At 36.0% G+C, this 22,451-nt stretch overlaps 1 long non-coding RNA gene across 12 annotated transcripts in view; it reads right to left on the reverse strand.

Annotated features, from left to right (window-relative positions):
- Positions 1 to 22,451, reverse strand: part of LOC144231822 (uncharacterized) — a 117,943-nt gene that overhangs the window by 61,461 nt on the left and 34,031 nt on the right. For all 12 annotated transcript variants that reach the window (XR_013335194.1, XR_013335198.1, XR_013335202.1 and 9 more), the window contains one exon: positions 4,871 to 4,950. This is a non-coding gene — a long non-coding RNA (uncharacterized LOC144231822). The remainder of the gene's footprint in view (positions 1 to 4,870; positions 4,951 to 22,451) is intronic.

Raw genomic sequence — 22,451 nt, forward strand, 5'->3', positions numbered from 1 at the left:
ACTGAGCAATAAAGAACAAAAGGAGTGTTGAGGCAACAGTATGTAGATGTGAGGTGCTGAGCAGTAAAGAATGGAGAAACCACCTGTCCTAGGAATCAGAGGCAGCAATTTCAACTACAACCTTCCCACAGTCCCATCTCCAAATGTAGATGGGAGAAGAGCTTCTCCTAATGGAATGACTGGGTTAATAGTGGTATTTTGTGTTAGGAAGCATTCTCCCTTTCGGAAATGTTCTCCATTCTGATCTATTACTTTACTCTTAATTTAAAGTTTTTTTTTTTTTTAATGTTTTATTTATTTCTAGGAGAGAGAGAGAGAAAGACAGAGTAAGCAGGGGAGGGTCAGAGAGAGAGGGAGTCACAGACTGAAACAGGCTCCAGGCTCTGATCTGGTAGTCAGCACAGAGCCCGACATGGGGCTCGAACCCATGAACCATGAGATCATGACCTAAGCGAAAGTCGGACGCTTAACCAACTAAGCCACCCAGGCGCCCCTTTACTCTTAATTTAGCCTAGCCAAACATTTAATTTTAAAAGTACTTCCCTTCATTTGCTGGGACATTCTATATGCCTACATATTTAAAAGCAATAAATCCACAAGGAGTCCTTGTGGTGTGAGAAGTGTCTTGACTGTGGTAGCAAATACATGAATCTACGCAGGTAATAAAATGTACAGAACTTAATACCCACATTCATAACAATGAGAACAAGTAAAACTGGGGAAATCAGAATATAATCTTTGGATTGTACAAATGTCAATATCTTGGTCGTGATGTCATGCTATGTTTTGCAAAATGTTATCTTTGGGGTAAATTAGGCAAAGTCTACAAGAGCTCCCTCTATATTATTTCTTACATCTTAATGTGAATCTCCAATTATCTCAAATTACAAGTAATCTTTAAAAATAATAATGAATCAAGCTAACAACATGCTAAATACAATACAGTCTATCCTCATCTTTATTTTATTTTTTTAAATTTATTTCTGAGACAGAGAGAAGCAGCATAAGCAGGGGAGGGTCAGAGAGAGGGAGACACAGAATCGGAAGCAGGCTGCAGGCTCTGAGCTAGCTGTCACCACAGACCCTGATGCGGAGCTCGAACCCACGAACCATGAGATCATGACCTGAGTCGAAGTCAGACGCTTAACCGACTGAGCCACCCAGGTGCCCCTAGCCTCTTAAAAATATGCTTCATAACTACCTAGAATTTCAGTTTCATTTTCATATTCTCTCACCCCTTGGGGTTTTACACCCTAGGGTACCCATCCCTGGTGCAACCCTCTTTTCTCACCTCAGGCTCCACCTGCACTGCACAACATGACTGAAATGCCCACTGTGGATCCTCAGTGAAATACCCCTTTCACCTCTGACACAGCCCCTCAGAGTCTCACAACCTGAAATTCTGGAAACCTCAATGCTCAGAGCTGGGCTGTGGGGCAGAGTTGGGGCACTTTAGCCTGAGTGAAGAGTTAACTCTTCACACCTTCTGGGGGCCATAGGCAGAAAAAGACCAGGGTGTGGCCCAGGCCAGGGGTCTCTCTTGTCAAAGTCTAAGGGGGGCTGTCAATCATATTACCGTTTTATAGATAAGAAAATAGAGGCTTAGAAAAATTATACCTCATGCAACTGATAACTGATGAAGCCAGGTCTCTCACTGTTTAGGGGCCTATTGGAAACCTGAGTAAAATATCCATTGCACTGTCATTAAGAAGTCTACCGAGGGCCTTCCTCTCTTTTCACAGCCATCATAATTATAAGCTGGATACACAAGTTATCTTTTTCAGGATTTATGTAATTCATTTAATGGGACAGATTAGTATTGAAATTGAATTCAATTCAAGAGACAGTCATTGAAAATCTATGCCACAGTTGTTTAGACATTGCTCATTGTTTTCAGGGCCAGCTCATTTATCTTGATTAATTCAGGTGCCAACTCTGCAACATAAAAAATAGATGCTAAACTTAAATGTATTACGCAGTCACCATTACAAAGAGTAATGCCTTGGTGAGCATTCCTGAGACACTTCTATGCATTTTGCTCTATGTGTTCATTATTTCCATAAATTTCTCTGTAGTTCTTAAAAAATAAACTGTTTAGATAGAATGATATACAAAATTCAGCCTCTTTTTCCCCAGGTAGAGAGATGGAAATGAGTTAGACAAAGTAGAAGGTAGACAGTGGAAAGATATGGAAGCAGATGAGAATAAAAGAAAGCTTAAGAGTAAGAAATGCTTCCAATTTGTCAACTGCAGCCCTCTAGGACCTCTCAATTCTAAACTTTAAAAATGTCAGATACATTCTTCCTCCTTCTGGTCAAAATGTCCTATTCCATTCCTTTTGGTGTCCCCACTATTTCCTACTGATGGAGCGGTTTAGAGCTATGGGGCTGACTTTACCTTACATCATGTTGAATGAGCTGAATGCTCTATCCTGTCAGCTGGGGAAAAAAAACTCCCCTTCACACTCAGTGGGATTATAAGTGGAAATCCTAGAAACCAGGAAGGAGGGAAACTTCTTGCTACAGTGCACCATGGACATTTACCTTGTATTTCTTTTAATAGTCATTTGTGGAGATGACGCTATAAGAGGAAAACATGTGAACTTGAGGTCATGGATTTGGGGCATCTTTTCTGGCAAGGGCTTACTTTTCTGGATTCTCTTGTGCATTCCACTTAGATAAGGTATTGGAGTCAAATATCTTCAAGTAAGAAAAGTGTTACTTTAGTAAGATAGAATCATACCAATTTAGGAAGTCATTCTCAAAATAATGGATTTAGTTGGGAGAAACCAAGAATGTTGTTTTTTTAAAAAATTTTTTAATATTTTATTTATTTCTGAGAGACAGCGTGAGCAGCAGAGTGTCAGAGAGAAAGGGAGACACAGAATCTGAACCAGGCTCCAGGCTCTGAGCTAGCTGTCAGCACAGAGCCCGTCATGGGGCTCGAACCCACGAACTGCGAGATCATGACCTGAGCCGAGTTGGATGCTTAACCGACTGAGCCACCCAGGCGCCCCCCAAGAATGTTAATGTATGTGAAGTTGCTGGCAATATTAAATAAAATATAAAGCATGCTAGACACAGATGAAATCAGTCAATGAGGTGAGCTGGGGATCAAAAAGGAATGAGTAAGTGGAGAGGAGTGGAATGGTGCTGGATAAGGAGATCAGATAAAGATGAGGAAGCAGGAATGCAGTGACGCAGAGCTAGGTCTTCTAGACTAGAAAGCTGCTAGGACAAGAGTGGCTCCTCTCTCTACACTTGCCTGCTAGCTTCTATTCTCAACACAGCCACCAACCTCATCCCCTAATCCAAGGGTTTCTTATCTACTTGAAACTCAAAGACTTACCATGCCACCTAATCTTACATGATCAGGTCCCTGGCTCTCTCTTCAATTACACTTTTCAGTCTTCCTTTCTCCTAGTTTACTTTCCTCATCCCCTTTGGTCAGCTTACTATCTTACAGATACCTCAAGCATGTTCACACGTCAACAACTCTGCATTTGCTCTGCCTTCTGACTGAAATGCCCTTTCCCTAAATAGTCACACTCAACTTCCTTCTTTAATTATTCAAGTCCCTATTCAAATGCCCACATGATCCAGGAAAGCTTCCTTAACCACCCTATCCAAAATAGCACATATATTCACCTAAATTGCTCTCTCCTCCTTGCCTCCTTATTATGTCTTCACAATAAGGGTTACTAACTGATAGCATGTTATTTTGTTCATTCCTTGTCGGAACCCTGACAAGGGAATTTAAATATTGGTTTTAAATTCCATGAAAGCAGAAACTCTGTTTACATTGCCTCTGTATCAGCAATGTCTACAACATACCCAGCATGTGGTAAGCACTCAGAAGCACTTGCAGAATGAAGAAATGAAGTACAGTGAATGGTTCATACTGGACTACTATGTGAGAGGTAAATTTGGCCAAATGAATGAGGTAAAAGCCATCAAAAGGTTCGAAACATAGCATGGGTTGACAAATGGAGGCAATGGATTTTCTGAAGAAGAGAGTTCAAGCCCCAGGATCCATCACAGTTCCTAGCACACAGTAAGATGTTCGTTTATTATTTTCATGATAATGTTAGATGTTAAACAAAACAGAGAAATTCCTTTTCTGTCACATGATGGGACAAGGAAAATGCACTCACCCAGAATGAAGGATTGACATTCCCTTGCACAGAATATGGGAACTACTATGAACTGAATTGCCGTCCTCCCAAACCAGATAGGAGCCTTAATCAGATAGGAATGTGGCATTTTAAGAAGAGGAAGAGGGATGCCTGGGTGGCTCAGTCAGTTGAGCATCCAACTCTTGATTTTAGCTCAGGTCATGATCCCAGGGACATGAGATTGAGCCCTGCATTGGGGCTTGAGAATCCTGCCTGGGATTCTCAATCTCTCTCTCTCTCTCTCTCTATCCCTCTCTCCCTCCTTTCCTCCCTTCCTCCTTCTTCTCCTCTACTCAGCTCACATGCTCTCTTTCTCTCAAGAAGAGAAAGAGAAAGGAGGAGGAGGAGGAGAAAAATAAGAGATATCTCTGTTCCTCTGTTTCTGTTTCTTTACCATGTGAAGACACAGCANCCCTCCTTCTTCTCCTCTACTCAGCTCACATGCTCTCTCTCAAGAAGAGAAAGAGAAAGGAGGAGGAGGAGGAGAAAAAGAAGAGATATCTCTGTTCCTCTGTTTCTGTTTCTTTACCATGTGAAGACACAGCAAAAAGGTGGCCATCTGCCAGCCAGGAAAATAACTCTCCCCATAAACCAAATCTGCCAACATATTTGGACTTCCAGCCTTCAGAAAGGTAGAAAACAAATTTCTGTTGTTTAAGCCACCCAGCCTGTGGTATTTTGTCACAGCAAGCTGACCTGATAGAAGTCTTCTGGTATTTCTATTCCACAATATTAGAGCTTCTTTCCTCCTGAAGAAGTCTTCTGGGAGCTGTATCCTGAAACAAGAGAGCAACTAGTGATGAGCAGTAAATGGACTGTTTTCTTGGAGACACTGGCTTTAAGTCACATATCTATCAATGAGGCAGTCGGCATAAGGACCCCATTATAAGTGCCCTCTGAAGACTCATTTTCGGGAAGAATGTCTAATTTCCCTTGGGACAAGTAACCAATTTTCAGTTATATTATGCTTTCTCACAGATGAGGAGGGCCATCCTCAGTTGTTTATACCAGTGTTCTAAGATACTCTAGAAAAAAGCATTTTAAAATAGTTTCCATGATCAAAGCAATATTTGAGTCAATGTGTTACCCAAATATATTTTTTGTTACAAAGAGTGTGTAACGATTTTGTAGTCATAAAAATTATTGAAAGTTATGAAAAGTTAATTTCAAAAGAAAAGCAGGATACACATACATTTATTATTACTATTATAACAAATGTTGAAAATACATGAGAAAAAAGCATAAGAGCAAATCATCAACAGTGGTTGTCTTGGATGGTGTTAGCTAATGCTTACTGAACACTTCCTGGAATCAGATGGTTTACCTGAATGGCTCACTTCATTTCTTAGCAACCATATGATATAGTTACTATTAACATCATCTCTATTTTACAAATAAAGAAACTGAGACACAGAAAAGTAAAGTACCACTCCCAGGATCATATAGTTAGCTGGTAGCATTGTTGGGATTTGAACCTACTCAATTCAACACTACAATCTGTGTTCCTATCATACACATAGTCAAAGATATGGTATTTTATTCCTTTGGCTTCTTCCTTTTTTATATGATAAGCATGTTTTACAGTGAAAGAGAATTTTAGGATTCTCCATATTTCTTGTCTGTCATATAGAAAAAGAAAATAGTATTAAAGGATCAATATAACAAATTCAAGGCAATGGACATAATATATACTAAAATTATGACCTGTTCATAGAATTCTGCCTTGCATAAATGAAATTCTATCACCCATTTCTTGCTGAGATTGTTTTTAGAGAACAGGCACCTGCATATGTCCTGATGGAATGACCGTTACCTTGGAANAAGAAAAAGAAAATAGTATTAAAGGATCAATATAACAAATTGAAGGCAATGGACATAATATATACTAAAATTATGACCTGTTTATAGAATTCTGCCTTGCATAAATGAAATTCTATCACCCATTTCTTGCTGAGATTGTTTTTAGAGAACAGGCACCTGCATATGTCCTGATGGAATGACCGTTACCTTGGAAAGATGGCCTGCCGTGACTGCAGCTGCAATCTGTATCATAATTTTCAAAAGAATTAAACTAGAAACAGAAAGCTACAGTCACATGAAGTAAGTTATTTGAAAAAAAAATAATAGTGAAACCATTTTATCTTTCTAAAATCAATCAACTGTTTAATTTTTAATATTTTTCTGAGGAAAATATATCACTTAAAAAGTATAGATTTTTAAATGTTATATTTTTCTGAAAGAAACATTGAGCCTTTAAGTAGGAAAAATTATATAAGACATTGTGGTATCAATTGAAACTCAGTAACCATAAGCTTTTTAGAAAGAAAGCTACAGAGGGGTGCATGGGTGGCTCAGTAGGTTAAGCGCTTGACTCTTGGCTTTGGCTCAAGTCATGACCTCACGGTTGGTGAGTTCAAGTCCCACATTGTTGCTTGGAATTCTCGGTCTCCGTCTCTCTCTGCCCCTCCCCCATTCACTCTCTATCTGTCTCTCAAAATAAATAGATAAACATTTACAAAAAAAGAAATCTACAGAGAAAGGAGTATAGTGAAATCTGTATATGAGGTACCCTGGAAGAATCAGTGACTACAAGCTCCATTTTATACAAAAATCCGTTTAGATCCAGATCTAAGGAGGGCCATAACTTGGGGTGAGTTCTGGTAATATAGCCAAAATGGTCGTTTATGCTGCTACCATCCATGAGGTAGTCCAGTGTTTCAGTTGCATGTTTTGCATGATCTTAGGAAGAGGTCAGAGATTTTTTTAAGTTCACTTCTAATCAATGTCACATTATAAAGAAAAATATTCATATATGGGAAATAAGATAAATAATGTTTATTTAGAGTTGGAAAAGATACATCTCATTAACTTTTGCCAAAAGATGACTGGGTGCTATAAATCCATTACTACTCATACTTGGTTGAAAGCCCCCTGCTTGTTGTCACTCGGTCACTTATCCAGTATTCTATATATTTTCATGATTCATTTATTAAATTTAAATGAACAGGAATATGTTATAGATTCTCCTGTAAAGAGCATGTGTTTTATAAGCACACACTTAATAATGACTAATACTGTTTCTTCTTTCTGCTGCTAATGTCTACTGTGTTGATTAAATTGCACTCTTAACATCCACTTAAGTGTGTTCCAGCCTTGAACAAAATGTTCCCAAATTACATGTTCTGAACTATAGAAAACCAGCTTTGGTCAATTAGGATGGATTCCTCCCTCTCAGATGTGATAGAACATGCCTGTTCCATCAAATGCATACTTATAAATTAATGGTTTTAACCATGAAATGAAATTACTAATGTAGCCATATATAATAATTCTGAGGGGTACATCTCTCTATCATACTTAGTAAGGCGTATCTGAATGACCTATATAGTCAAAATTTGGCTATGCAAAAGAAATCCTAAAATATAAGAATGGAACTAATGCTAAATCTTAAACCTTGTCTTATTCTAGCTGTAAAAAATGTTACAATCCACAGAAACATGAGGTAATTGAAGAAAATTCCCATGTCTCATCTCACTACAGGATGATTTTACAAAATAATTTTGCTTGTTATATTTAAAACTGGATAGTTAAATATATTTAAGAGAAAGATGTAACTTTCTTATTTTAAAATGTTGATTTTTAAATAAGAAATCAAGGGACTTTTCCCCAGTATTTACTTTTAGCTGTCCACTTTTAAATATCTAGGAGCATTTGAATAAAAAGTATGAAGAACATTCCAATAAAGAATTTTAATTTGTTTTGTTTCCTAAATTCCACATAAGAATGCAATCCTATGGTATTTGTCTTTCTCTGACTTACAAAGGACAAAGGTAAAAAAGAGAGAGAGAGAGAGAGAGAGAGAGAGAGAGAGAGGCAAACCAAGAAGTAGACACTTAACTATTGAGAACAAATTGATTCTAGAGGTTACTAGACAGGGAGGTGTGTGTGAAGTTGAGTTAAACAGGTGATGGGGATTAAGGAGTGCGCTCATGCTGAGCACCAGGTGTAGTATGGAAGTGTTGAATCACTATATTGTACACCTGAAACTAATATTACACTGTATGTTAACTAACTGGAATTAAAATAAAAACTTAAAAAAAGAATTTCAATTTAAATGCAATGTTAAGTTCTTAAAGGTTTATCATAAAATTACCAAAGGAATAAGATTCACATTCAAAAGACCATGGCAATTGATATATGGAGAAAGAGGTTAAAGAGTGAAAGCTGAGAGACTGATTGAAGGGCGGGTTCTCATTCTTCCCTGGGAAAGGATGGTATATGGACTAGGGCTGGAGGCTATAAGAATTCACAGAGAGGGGCACCTGGGTGGCTCACCAGGTAGAATGTCGTCTCTTCATTTCAGGTCATGANTTTATTAAATTTAAATGAACAGGAATATGTTATAGATTCTCCTGTAAAGAGCATGTGTTTTATAAGCACACACTTAATAATGACTAATACTGTTTCTTCTTTCTGCTGCTAATGTCTACTGTGTTGATTAAATTGCACTCTTAACATCCACTTAAGTGTGTTCCAGCCTTGAACAAAATGTTCCCAAATTACATGTTCTGAACTATAGAAAACCAGCTTTGGTCAATTAGGATGGATTCCTCCCTCTCAGATGTGATAGAACATGCCTGTTCCATCAAATGCATACTTATAAATTAATGGTTTTAACCATGAAATGAAATTACTAATGTAGCCATATATAATAATTCTGAGGGGTACATCTCTCTATCATACTTAGTAAGGCGTATCTGAATGACCTATATAGTCAAAATTTGGCTATGCAAAAGAAATCCTAAAATATAAGAATGGAACTAATGCTAAATCTTAAACCTTGTCTTATTCTAGCTGTAAAAAATGTTACAATCCACAGAAACATGAGGTAATTGAAGAAAATTCCCATGTCTCATCTCACTACAGGATGATTTTACAAAATAATTTTGCTTGTTATATTTAAAACTGGATAGTTAAATATATTTAAGAGAAAGATGTAACTTTCTTATTTTAAAATGTTGATTTTTAAATAAGAAATCAAGGGACTTTTCCCCAGTATTTACTTTTAGCTGTCCACTTTTAAATATCTAGGAGCATTTGAATAAAAAGTATGAAGAACATTCCAATAAAGAATTTTAATTTGTTTTGTTTCCTAAATTCCACATAAGAATGCAATCCTATGGTATTTGTCTTTCTCTGACTTACAAAGGACAAAGGTAAAAAAGAGAGAGAGAGAGAGAGAGAGAGAGAGAGAGAGAGGCAAACCAAGAAGTAGACACTTAACTATTGAGAACAAATTGATTCTAGAGGTTACTAGACAGGGAGGTGTGTGTGAAGTTGAGTTAAACAGGTGATGGGGATTAAGGAGTGCGCTCATGCTGAGCACCAGGTGTAGTATGGAAGTGTTGAATCACTATATTGTACACCTGAAACTAATATTACACTGTATGTTAACTAACTGGAATTAAAATAAAAACTTAAAAAAAGAATTTCAATTTAAATGCAATGTTAAGTTCTTAAAGGTTTATCATAAAATTACCAAAGGAATAAGATTCACATTCAAAAGACCATGGCAATTGATATATGGAGAAAGAGGTTAAAGAGTGAAAGCTGAGAGACTGATTGAAGGGCGGGTTCTCATTCTTCCCTGGGAAAGGATGGTATATGGACTAGGGCTAGAGCTATAAGAATTCACAGAGAGGGGCACCTGGGTGGCTCACCAGGTAGAATGTCGTCTCTTCATTTCAGGTCATGATCTCACAGTTTGTAACTTTGAGCCCTGCATCAGGCTCTGAGCTGACAGAGCAGAGTCTGCTTGGGATTCTCTCTCTCTTTCTCTCTCTCAAAATAAACTTAAAAAGGAAAAGAATTGACAGAGGAAGTTGATATGAAATATATTTTATAAGTAGAATTAACAGAACTTAGGTTAAACCATGTAAGTCACTGAAATGACTCTTAGGTCTTTGTTTTGTTTTGTGTTTTGCTTGACTGAATGAATGGTGTCATTGATTGCATAAAGAAGGCTGGAGGAAGGGTGAGACTAGGAACATCAAGATTCTACTTCTACATGTAAATTGTGCATTGCTTTTCAGCTAATTAACTGAGTTTTCAAGTAAGCGATTGGATATAAAAGTTTGGAACTGACAGGAGATATAGGAGCTGGAGATATTGACGTAGATTCATCAATATCAGATGGCATTAAATCCATGGGACTAGAAGAAACCAAGTACAGAATGATGATAGTGAACAATGAACATGTGACTGTATTCAGATGCTCTCTTTTGTTTGGGGATCAAGTAGAAGAAAAGTTGCATGTAAGGAGACCAAGAAGTAGTAGACAGTGACACAAGAGGAATACCAGGAGAGTGCCACATGGCAGGAGGGAGAGAAGAAAACTTTTTCAGACACATTCACTAATGTGATTATTTGAACCAGGCCTTTTAGTCGTTCATACCTACAACACAAAAAAGCTTTATTATTATTTTTTTAATGTTTTTTTTTTTTTAATTTATTTCTGAGAGAGAGAGGCAGCATGAGCAGGGGAGGGTCAGAGAGAGAGGGAGACACAGAATCCTAAACAGGCTCCAGGCTCTGAGCTAGCTGTCAGCACAGAGCCCAGATGTGGGGCTCAAACCCACGAAACATGAGATCATGACTTGAGCTGAAGTCGGATGCTTAACCAACTGAGCCACCCAGGTGCCCCCCAAAAAGCTTTAAAAAGTAAACATAAAGAATAATTTTTATAAAGGGAGAAAAAAAGCAAAATAATTTGAATCATGATTGAAGAGATAATTCAATCCCTTTATTGACTGAATGGGCATTTATTAACCACAAGTTAATCTGGGGGCTTGTAAACCTGAGACCAAGGGAGAGGAAGCTAGAAAGCTGTTCCCAGATGTATCCTCATGCCAACATTTGGAAGAACAAACTTAAAAGGAGTCTTTTCCACTTGCAGGGCAGTAGTCACTTCAAGTCATGGCTTGGCCAACAAGTGCCAAGGTTAACATTCAGACACAGGAGAAAAAGACAAACAAAGCAGAGTATGAGAGAGATGAGAGCAGTGCTCCCTCTCTCTCTTCATCACCCCACTCATCTACCATAAACGACTGAAGTAACCAGATAGTAGGTACTGTAGGGACAAATACAAATGAAATATAAGAGACTTAATTCTCTCTGTTGCAGGTAAAGGAAGAGATTTCCCTGTCCTCCTTTTTCTTTGAGCATTTACTTAGAAAAATTATAACTTCAAGTACTACCTACTTTGAAATGTATATAAATCCCTTTAAAGACTAGATCAACATTTAGTCAGCTTCATGATCTAGGAAACTCTTTCTCAAGGACTCTGAGCCATCTGTTTGAAATGTAAACATCAAGGAAGATAACACCACTATCTCCCAGTTTCTGTGGGAGGGTCACTTCCTTGTGCAACTTGCTCCAGTTGCAAAACTATCTCTTGTTATAAAGACATGAAGAGTTTGGTTTTCCTCTGGATAAACACAGCACAGATGGTCACCCCAATTTCTAACTAAGGTTGGGATGAACTGTGTGTGACAAATGGTGTTGTCAAGCCTCTTATTTGAGAACTAACTATTTTTTATTTTGAGAACATGTAAGTAATGGGTTGTACCTGCTTGGTTATATAAAAGTGGGGGGTGGTGTTCTGTCTTTGCAATCTGTTAGTTGATGGCCTGAGATGCACATCACATTCTGTTTTAATGCTTATTCAAAAGTCAGATGTCTTCTTTTTCAACTAACTTTGTGGAGAGGATTTCTGGGTTGGAGGAGATTTGTGTTTATATTTCCCCAACAATACCCATTTCCCATTTAAATTAACCATCTTCCTTAATGAAAATTAATAATAAAAAAACCTCTTATTCCTACCAAGTGATAAAGGAAAAAAGAAAAACTGGTAGGTGGATTGTTTACAAGGGAACTTTGAGGATTTTCAATGCACCAAACCTGATCAGACAGCTTTCCCTATTTTTTTCCCCAAAATGATACATTATGTAACATGGTAATTAACATCTTATGCTATATAATGAGATACATTTTACGGCAGAATAAAGATTTTTAAATTAGAGGAAAATTACACTTTAAATAAGTCAATTTTATTCTACAATTAAACAAATATGGATTGAGTACTTTCTGTGTTTCATTCGCTGAGTAGGCGAGGGCTAACCAAACAGGATGAGATAGCTGCTGCTCCAAAGGTGCTCAGAGTCTAGCTGGGAACAGACTTGCATCCTTAATTAATTTTGAACACATAAGTAGTAACAAGTAGAAATGTCTTAATTCCAAGTAGAAATGTCTTCATCCCTAAATGGATAATTTCTAATTATACCTAGAGGTTGTTTCAGTCATTTTGCTTTCAATTCACATTCTAACTCTTTTTCCAATTATGATGCGATGGAAGTCCAAAATACTAAGCTGTGAGTAGGAATTTAAAATATAACATTTTCTATGTGTCTAAGTTATGGAGAAAAAAAATATGGAATATTTTTTAATAAGTGACGATCTTGGACAAAAGTCACTAAGGTTTTCCTAATAGGAAGGATGAAAAAANGCCAAAATACTAAGCTGTGAGTAGAAATTTAAAATATAACATTTTCTATGTGTCTAAGTTATGGAGGACAAAAAATATGGAATATTTTTTAATAAGTGACGATCTTGGACAAAAGTCACTAAGGTTTTCCTAATAGGAAGGATGAAAAAAATCAACCTTAATTCCAAGGCAGGTCAAATTCAATCTGGAGCCCATAAATTATGGTGAAAAATGGAAGGAAATAAAACAGAAGTACTATCTGGGTCTTCAATTTGTCCTCCTGGCCCCAAAATGCAACCAGCCAAGTTGATGCCTACTGTAAACAGGGTTTTTTAAAAATCAAGAATGCAAAACTAGTGCAGTCACTCTGGAAAACAGTATGGAGGCTCCTCAAAAAATAAGAATGGAACTACCCTATGATTCAGAAATTGCACTATATTTATCCAAAGAATACAAAAACACAGACTCGAAGGGACACACGCACCTGGTATTGATGGCAGTGTTATTTACAATAGCCAAATTACAGAAAAAGCCCAAATTTATTCATCAGCTGAAGAATGGATCAAGAAGATGTGGTATATAAATACAAAGGAATATTACGCAGCCATCAAAAATAATAAAATCTTATCATTTGCAATGACGTGGATGGAGCTAAAGTATATTATGCTAAGCAAGGTAAATCAGTCAGAGAAAGACAAATACCATATGATTTCACTGATATGTGATTTAAGAAATGAAACAAATAAACACAGGGGGAAAAGAGAGGGGCAAACCAGAAAGCAAACTCTTAACAACAGAGAACAAACTGAAGGTTATTGGAGGGGAGGTGGGTGGAGAAATGGGTTAAATGGGTAATGAGTATTAAGGACGGCACTTGTGATGAGCACTGGGTATTATATGCAAGCGATGAATCACTAAATTGTATAACTGAAACTAGTATTACACTATGTTAGCTAACTGGAATTTAAATTAAAAACTTGATAAAGAAAAAAAAGGAATAGAGCCATATTTGAAAATACGTGAGCTTTCACAGATTCTGAATCTTGGCTGCTGGAAGGTCCTGCCTCGATGTTAATGGGTGCTGACTGATCAGGGTGGTGGATGCTGAAGATTGGAATGGCTGTGGCAATTTCTTAAAAGAAAACAATGAACCTCACTGTGTGAACTGATGCTTCCTTTCATGAACAATTTCTCTGTGGCATATGATGCTGTTTGACAGCATTTTACCTATGGTAGAACTTCTTTTAAAATTGGAGTCAATTTCAACAAACGTTGCCACTGCTTTATCAGCTAAGTTTATAGACTATTCTAAATCCTTTATTATCATTTCAACAATCTTCACAGCATCTTTATCAGGATCAGGTGCCATCTCAAGAAACCACTTTCTTTATTCAGCCATAAGTAACAACTCCTCATCAGTTAGAGTTTTATAATAAGCTTGCAGCGATTCGGTCATATCTTTAGACTCCATTGTAATTCTAGGTCTCTTGCCATTTCCACCAAATCTGTGATTACTTCATCCACTAAAGTTTTGAACCCCTCAAATTCACTCATGAGGGTTATGATAAACGTCTTCCAAACTCCTGTTCATTTTGATATTTTGACTTTACTCTATTAATGTTCTTAATGGCATACAAAATGGCAAGTATTTTCTAGAAAGTGTCCAATCCACTTTGCCAAGATCCACCAAAGGAATCACCATCTGTGGAAGCTATAGTTTATGAAATGTATTTCTTAAATAATGAGACTTAAAGGTCAAAATTATTCCATGATCCGTGGGCTGCAGGGTGGATATTGTGTTAGCAGGCATGAAAACATAACCTCATTGTACATCTTATCAGAGCTCTTGGATGACCAGATGCACAGTCAGTGAGCAGTAATGTTTTGAAATAAATATTTATTTTTTCTGGACAGTAGGTGACAATATGGGCTTAAAATATTCAGTAAACTATGCTGTAGACAGATGTGTTGCCATCCTGGTTTGGTTGTTCTATTTACAGAGCACAAGCAGAGTAGATTTAGCATCATTCTTAAAGGCCCTAGGACTTTCAGAATGCTAAATAAGCACTGGATTCATCAGCTGCATTAGCCCTTAACAAGAGAATCAGTCTATCCTCTGAAGCTTTGAAGCCAGGGATTGACTTCTCTCCACCTAGAAAAGTCCTAGATGGCATCTTCTTACAATAGAAAGCTGTTTCATCTACAATGAAAATCTGTTCAGTAGAGCCACCTTCATTAATTATCTTATCTAGATATTCTGGATAATTTGCTGCAGCTTCTACATCAGCACTTGCTCCTTCATCTTGTACTTTTACATTATGGAGATGGCTTCTTTCTTAAGCCACATGAACCAACCTCTTCTAGCTTCAGACTTTTCTTCTGCAGCTTTCTCATCTCTCAGCCTTCATAAAATTGATGACAGCTGGGGCCTCGCTCTGACTTAGGCTTTGGCTTAAGAGGAGTTTTGGCTTGTTTGACCTTCTATCCAGACCACTGACTTTCTCCCTATTGGCAACAAGGGTGTTTGGTTTTCTTATCATTTGTGTGTTCACTAAAGTAGTACTTGTAAATTTCGTCAAGAACTCTTCCTCTGCATTCACAACTCGGCAAAATGTGTGATACAGAGGTCTAGTTTTTGGCCTATCTTGGCTTTCAACATTCCTTCCCCACTAAGCTTAATAATTTCTAGCTTTCAATTTAAAGTGAGAGACATGCAACTCTTCTTTCACTTGAACACTCAGAGGCCATTATAGGGTTATCAATTGGCCTAATTTCGATATTGTTGTGTCTCAGGGAAGAAAGAGGCCCAAGGAGAGGGAGAAAGACAGGGGAGGAGCCAATTGGTAGAGCCATCAGAACACAAACAACACTTATCAATCAAGTGTGCCATCTTATATGGTGGTCATGGTTCATGACTTACCAAAATGTGACACAGAGACATGACATGAGCAAATGTTATTGGAAAAATTGCACTGACACTTGCTCAATGAAAAGTATTCACAAACCTTCAGTTTGTAAAATGTGCAATATCTGCAAAGTACAATAAAGCAAAGGAAAGTAAAATGAAGTACGCTTCTATCTATTTCTTTCCATCCCCTTGAATAAGAGATAAGTTAGATAAGTGATTCTGAACCTTTTGGTCTCAAGAATTCTTTACGCCTAAAAAAAATTGAGGACCAGAAACAACTTTTGTTGATATGGGTTATTTCATATTTCCTTAATACATACCTTGTTAAAGAAATAAACTAAGAGTTTAAAAAATTATTTACTTTAAAATAACAATAATAAACACGTTTTGACATTAAAAAGTTTTTAAAAAATTGCGTATATTTTTAAAAAATAGTAAAAAGAATTGTGACTTTGTTTTACAATTTTGAAAACCCTTTAATATCAGGCTTAATAGAAGACAATTAAATTCTCATATCTGCTTCTGCATTTATCTGTTTTCTTAAAAAAGTTTTAATGTTTATTTATATTTGAGAGAAAGAGGCAGAGCACGTGAAGGGGAGGGGCAGAGAAAGACGGAAACACAGAATCCAAAGCAGACTTCAGGTTCTCAGCTGTCACCACAGAGCCTGACATGGGGCTTGAACTCACTGACCGTGAGATCATGACCTGAGCCAAAGTCAGATGCTCAACCGACTGAGCCACCCTGGCGCCCCTGCCTTTATGTATTTTAATATACTGTTTTGGTTGAAGTATATAAATAAAATCTGGTCTGACAAAGACATGTAGTTGGACAAAGGAGTAGTATTTTAATAGTCTTTCAGATAATTATATTCTTCTTTACCACTATATCAAAACTCAATAGATGATAGCATTTTAGGTGAGTTGCAATGTGGTATATGAAGTCATATCACTGAACTTTTCATACTCTATTGTGTTAAAATCCATTCATCTATCTGATACTTTGAACAGACCCTTTTGGATGACTTTGTAATATCACACATTAATCATGTGTAAAATATTTGTTCATAAGACTACTGCAGATGTCCAAAAATTTACATTTTATTATAATAAAACAAATCACATTTGTTGTTAGAGCAAAAGATGTCATAAAAAAAAAGGTTTGGGGAAGCTGTCAAGTTCATGTGACATATGCCACAAGGTACTAGTATAGTTTGCTAAACTAAAGAACTATAAGGGCGCCTGGGTGGCTTAGTCGGTTAAGCGTCCGACTTTTGCTTAGGTCATGATCTCACGGTTTGTGGGTTCGAGCCCCGCGTTGGGCTCTGTGCTGACTGCCAGGTCAGAGCCTGGAGCCTGTTTCAGAGTCTGTGTCTACCTCTCTCTCTGACCCTCCCCTGCTCACGCTCTCTCTCTCTCTCTCCTAGAAATAAATAAAAATATTAAAAAAAAAAAAGAACTATAGAAACAATGAATTATTTTAAGTGCTGAGGTCTGCTAATGCTAGTATCTTAGATGGACCAATTTTATAGTAATAGGAATAAATATAAAGATCCTAATAATACATAATCTAATCTTAAAATTATTTGATATCTGTGATTTGCTTCAAAGTAATTAAGAGGAGGGGACATGGAGGTCATTATAGATAAAACAAGATTAGACATAGGTGTAAAGTTATTTAATTATATTATTCCCTTTACTTGAGTTCATGTTTGGAATTTATCAAAATAAATATTAATTTGTAATCTCAACTCTTCATGGAGTTACAGTTTTATTTTTTGGATCCAAATATGATTAATTAAGACCAAACTTTTCTTAAATTTAATTTGATGGGTTATACAACTAAAAAAAGATCTATCTTAATTATGATTAGGCCCTGTACAGGAGTACTTAACACACTGATTTCTCATATTCTTCTAAAATAACAAATTTCTTTCACAAATATCATCTAACAAGCTTAATCCTTACCTCAAGTCATAGGCTAAAAATATCAGGTAATACTACCTGTAGTTTACCAATTGAAGTCTCCTAATAAATGCTCAAATTATTTTCAGTAATGGATTTTAACTTACAACTTTACACAGGAATATATTTTTTTCACTTGAGGAAAGTCAAAATTTTTTGCAAGTGCTTTTGTTAAACTAATTAATGTACTGTTTCCTACAACCCAGCCTCCTCTCATATTTTCTCAATTTAAGCAGTAATTCAAATGTGATTTTCATGTCTAAATGAAAGGAACTTTTCATTTAAAAACTAGGTTAATTTATCTATTGAATTTCAAAGATTTAAGAACAAATTTGAAAAGAGGACACCCCTCATCTTATAGCCTAAATAGCAAGCTTTTTCCCCCCTTCTTTTTCATATTGGAGGATTATTCTCCATGTCTTCTAATGTTCATACAGAACTTAGCTACTCAAAAGTATCAGCAAAATGATGTGGGACAGAGGTTACTGATGTTCTTTAACAGTGCTCTCTGTGGGCATCATAAAAGAGGACTTCCTTTTCTTTATAACTTAAAATTTCATTGAAGCGCACACATCAAAAGTGTCTTTATAACTATTCCCTTTTGAAAAAAAAAAGTTCTTTAGTTTCCTTTAAGCTAGAATATTTCCCTGTTTTGACTTTTACAACACTAATATTTTTAAAGTCCAGATCAACTGTTTTGTCAAAATTTGGTCAAAAGACCAAAACTATATTAAAACAAAAGGGATACAAACAGAGGTTTCATCTTCATCCTGTTCCCACTCTTCCCATTTAGGTATCCGTTTTTTTTTTTTTTTTTTACTGTGTGTTGTTGTCATCATCTTCTTCTTTTTCGTTTACAAAATAGGTGCATTTATCTCCCTTCTTTCTTATACAAAAGTTAGTATCCTATATTCTTTTATACTTCTTTTTCCAATATGTCATTTTAACAATATGTCTGGAAACACTCCATATCAGAGAATATGATATGGATATAATGAATAACCATATCTATATTTTGTTTCATATTAATAGATGAGCACTTCAGGGTAAATTTTTCAGAGCAGTTTTCTTCTTATATTTACTAGAACTTTTCCTTTTCTTCTAACGTACATGGTATTTTTACATTGATATCTTTGATCTATTTGGAGTTCATTCTTTGTATGATATGATTCAATGACTATCCAGTTGCCACCCTATCATTTATTTAAAAGCCCACCTTTTCCCCTAGGGATCTGAGTAGCCACATGTAATATATAATACATTTCAATATACACTTTGGTATATTTCTGGATTTGATATTCTCTCCACTAAAGTATTATCCAACAATACCTTGGTGTTTTAATTATCGAGGCATATAGTATGTTTTAATGTCTGGTAAGGGTAGGCCCCCTCATTTTTTTTTTTAAACAAGACTTTCACAGTTATTCTTGCAAGCTTATTTCTTATATGAACCTTAGAATCAATTTCTCTTGCTCCAGAAGTAGTTGTGGTATTCCAATTGGTATAGCACCAAATGGAAGTGCTAACTTGAGGAGAACTGATATCTACTTGTCATTGACACATTCTATCCATAAAGAAGGATGCCTTTTAATTTGCTCAAGTCTATTGCTGTGTCTTTCAAGACTGCTATGAAGCTTTCCTCATACGGGTTTTGCATATTCTTGTTAGATTTATTCCATGGCATATTGTCTTTTATGTTACAACTCTAAAAGAGATTTGTCTTTATTATCAAATCTGTTAGGAATAACCCTACTTTGAATATCAAAAGCCATCTATTACATTTCTCTTGGAGTAGAAAAATTTTACTTCATTGAAATAATTTTAATCTTTCCTTGGGCAGATGGATATGGAAGGCTGAGTGGACACAAAATTCATGTACTGTACTCGAAAGGGCAAAACAGTATCTTTCTACCTTGAAAGTGAGCTCACTTGTTTTTCGAGGGCCTTTTTTGATAATTTCTGTGCCAGAATGACACCTAGTGGCTCACTCTGGTATAGACATTGGTAGACAGGTAACCAATTCTTAGAGAATTAGAAACTACATTACTTTGCACATGTTTGAATTTTAGATTACTTTATATATAATTAACTATTGCAAAACCTATGGTAAGAACAACCACATCAATTAATGGATATTTGTATGAGAATCACTGCTTTAAACAATAGAAGTTTCTCTTTGAAATACAAATTTATGAATTTTCACTCATATGGTTTCCTATCTCATAATAAGTCAAATACATTTTATATTTTTAATTCTCTGTCCACCATATATAGTTAGCAAATATGTCAGAAAGAAAAGTGAATAGAAATAGCTCTAGTTTTGAAGGCAGACAAACTTAAAGTGATGTCTCTGCTCCATCATTGTGTTTTAAGCAAAGTATTAAATTTTATGAATCTCGGTATGACTAGCATTTGGAAGGAACTAAAAGAAACCATTTTGTGTTCTACATTGGGTCTGTAGGGAGCATAGAGAAAAACAATTATAGAAATAAAAATTCTAGTGAGATCAAGAATTCAGGAGCACTGGGTGTTGTATGTAAATGTTGAATCGCCAAATTATACACCTGAAATGAATATTATACTGTATGTTAACTAACTTTAAGTGAAATAAAAACTTAAGAAAAAGAATTCAGGAGGATGGAGCCAGAGGTGATGAAAAGAAATGTGAAACACCAAGGATTCTCCCCCATCAAGACTCAGATAGATGGCATTGTTTACTATGCATAGCTTGGGGTTTTCTAATAATCCAAAGCAAATCTCAAAAAACTCAAGAGAATTTAACTAACACATAAATTATACGTGTAAAGAACCTGATATATAGTAGATGCTACAGAGATTTTCGTTCTCTGTCTATATGTACAGGTCCATATAAATGAACTGTAATAAATTGATTACTTTATCTTGGGTATCATGTACTTTGAAGAGCCAGAAAATTAATATAAAAATTAAAATACTGAAGTACAAATTTTGGAAAATGATGGAAAACTTCTGGTGAGGGAGGTCAATTTTAGTTTCTCATAACAGAACACACACACTTGTCAAAATATATATTTTAACAACACTTTATTCAGCACTATTGTAATAGGGGTAAAGACTGTAACAGAACAGCAGAGAGACTGGGCTCAACTACAAATACAAAAAAAAAACCTGGATATTTGTAGCAAAGGAGCAGAGTGAGGCATCAGTGGATAAAAATTACAAAGAGGAGACAACAAGGGTAGGCAGATTTTAGCTAAACAAACTAACAAGATTCTTGCTGAAGGCAAGCCAAGGTATCAAGGGGGGAATTCTTGCTAAAATAAGTTTGCAGGATTCTTACTACAACTGGACTAGACAGGACAAAGGCAAGGCCCAAGGATAAGGCCTACTTGAAAAGATGGCTCAGAGGAGCCTGACTGAAGTTTGATCCAGAAGAGGGTCTTTGTCATAATCCTCAAAGACTGTCACCATGGATGATGTCTGAATGGATACTGTTCTAGAATTAAGAGGCCTCTTACAATATATAGAAAAGAACCATACATTTTATACTTATTTGTGAATGATTATATTTTAATTAAGAGAGTACTTTATGAAAAGGTGCATCATAACTAAATAGTGAGAGAAAAATTTTCAATGCTATATGGAAAAGCATCTCAAGTAAGCAGGAATGTGGAGAACATGAAGACCTAAGTTTTGCCTCCAATCCTCCAATCCTGCCTGCCTCAGCCTCTATTTTAAGAAATTAGATACCACCAGTTTTATATTGCACTATCAAAAATTAACCTACTTATCAAAGGAAAGCTAGTTTTATTTTCTATGGATCCTAAGATGTCAGGGTGACATCTGGTGGACAAAGTCCTAACATGTTTAGCAAGGCAGTGTATATTTCTACCTGAATCCCCACTTCTCAAAGTTGTGGAAGAGCTGATATTTAATAAGGGAGTTGTGCCTTAACTGGTCAGAAACACAAGGTTTAATCCCCAACACAAACTATTCAAGGTGGGTCCTCATAATCAAACGACTGAATCTAGAGATTTCACAAATCCTCAGGGTTCATTTCTAAGAAGAAACATGGCTGTGAATGAAAAAAATTTTTTTTATGTGTTTTGTCGTGTTAAAAGATAGTCGTTAAAAGAGGGTATAATTAGGACTCATGCAGATATAGAATGGTCCTGTCAGAGATTTTACCTAACTCAGTCACTAATGAGAAAACCAGTAAGTTCTTATAACTTGTTCAAAGAAGAATTTAAAGGACACATGTGTATAGTCAGGAAAGGAATGCCAAAATAAAATGGATGAACAATTAATTACATTCCACCAGACACAATTAATTTTCATTTTTATGGACAAAATCATCTGAACTATTATTAATTTTATATAACTCATTGAGTTGTAAAACACCCAAATATATTGAAAGGCAGAGACAACTGGAATGAGTGCCCATTTCAAAGCCTTTCGCTAATTTTTCTGACACTCTTCAGTCAATAACTACTTATTAAACACTGGTTATGCACACGCCAGAAAACTGAGGGAAAAAGAAAGTCACATATACGTAAGCAACATAAAATACATTTGATAAGATGAGGATAATGCCTAAAACAGATCTTTTGTAATTCTTAGAGATCCTTTGTAGTCCCTTTCTTCCTCACCTCTTTCCATAAATATTTATGGAGCACCTATGACTGATAGATGATCTCTAGGCACTTTCTAGGCACTAGGTATGAAATGTGAAAAAGAGACAGGTTCTTTTCTCCAATGGTGTTTTCCTTCTAGTGGGGGCAGGTAGACAATTAACAGACAATAAAAAAAATCTAGGTCAATATTCCTTTTAACACCTAGATATTACAATTCTTCAAACTTTTCAAAACCAAAGACCTTCACCTG

The sequence above is a fragment of the Crocuta crocuta genome, unplaced genomic scaffold (genome assembly GCF_008692635.1).
Source record: "Crocuta crocuta isolate KB4526 unplaced genomic scaffold, BGI_CrCroc_1.0 scaffold102, whole genome shotgun sequence".
Taxonomy (NCBI): domain Eukaryota; kingdom Metazoa; phylum Chordata; class Mammalia; order Carnivora; family Hyaenidae; genus Crocuta; species Crocuta crocuta.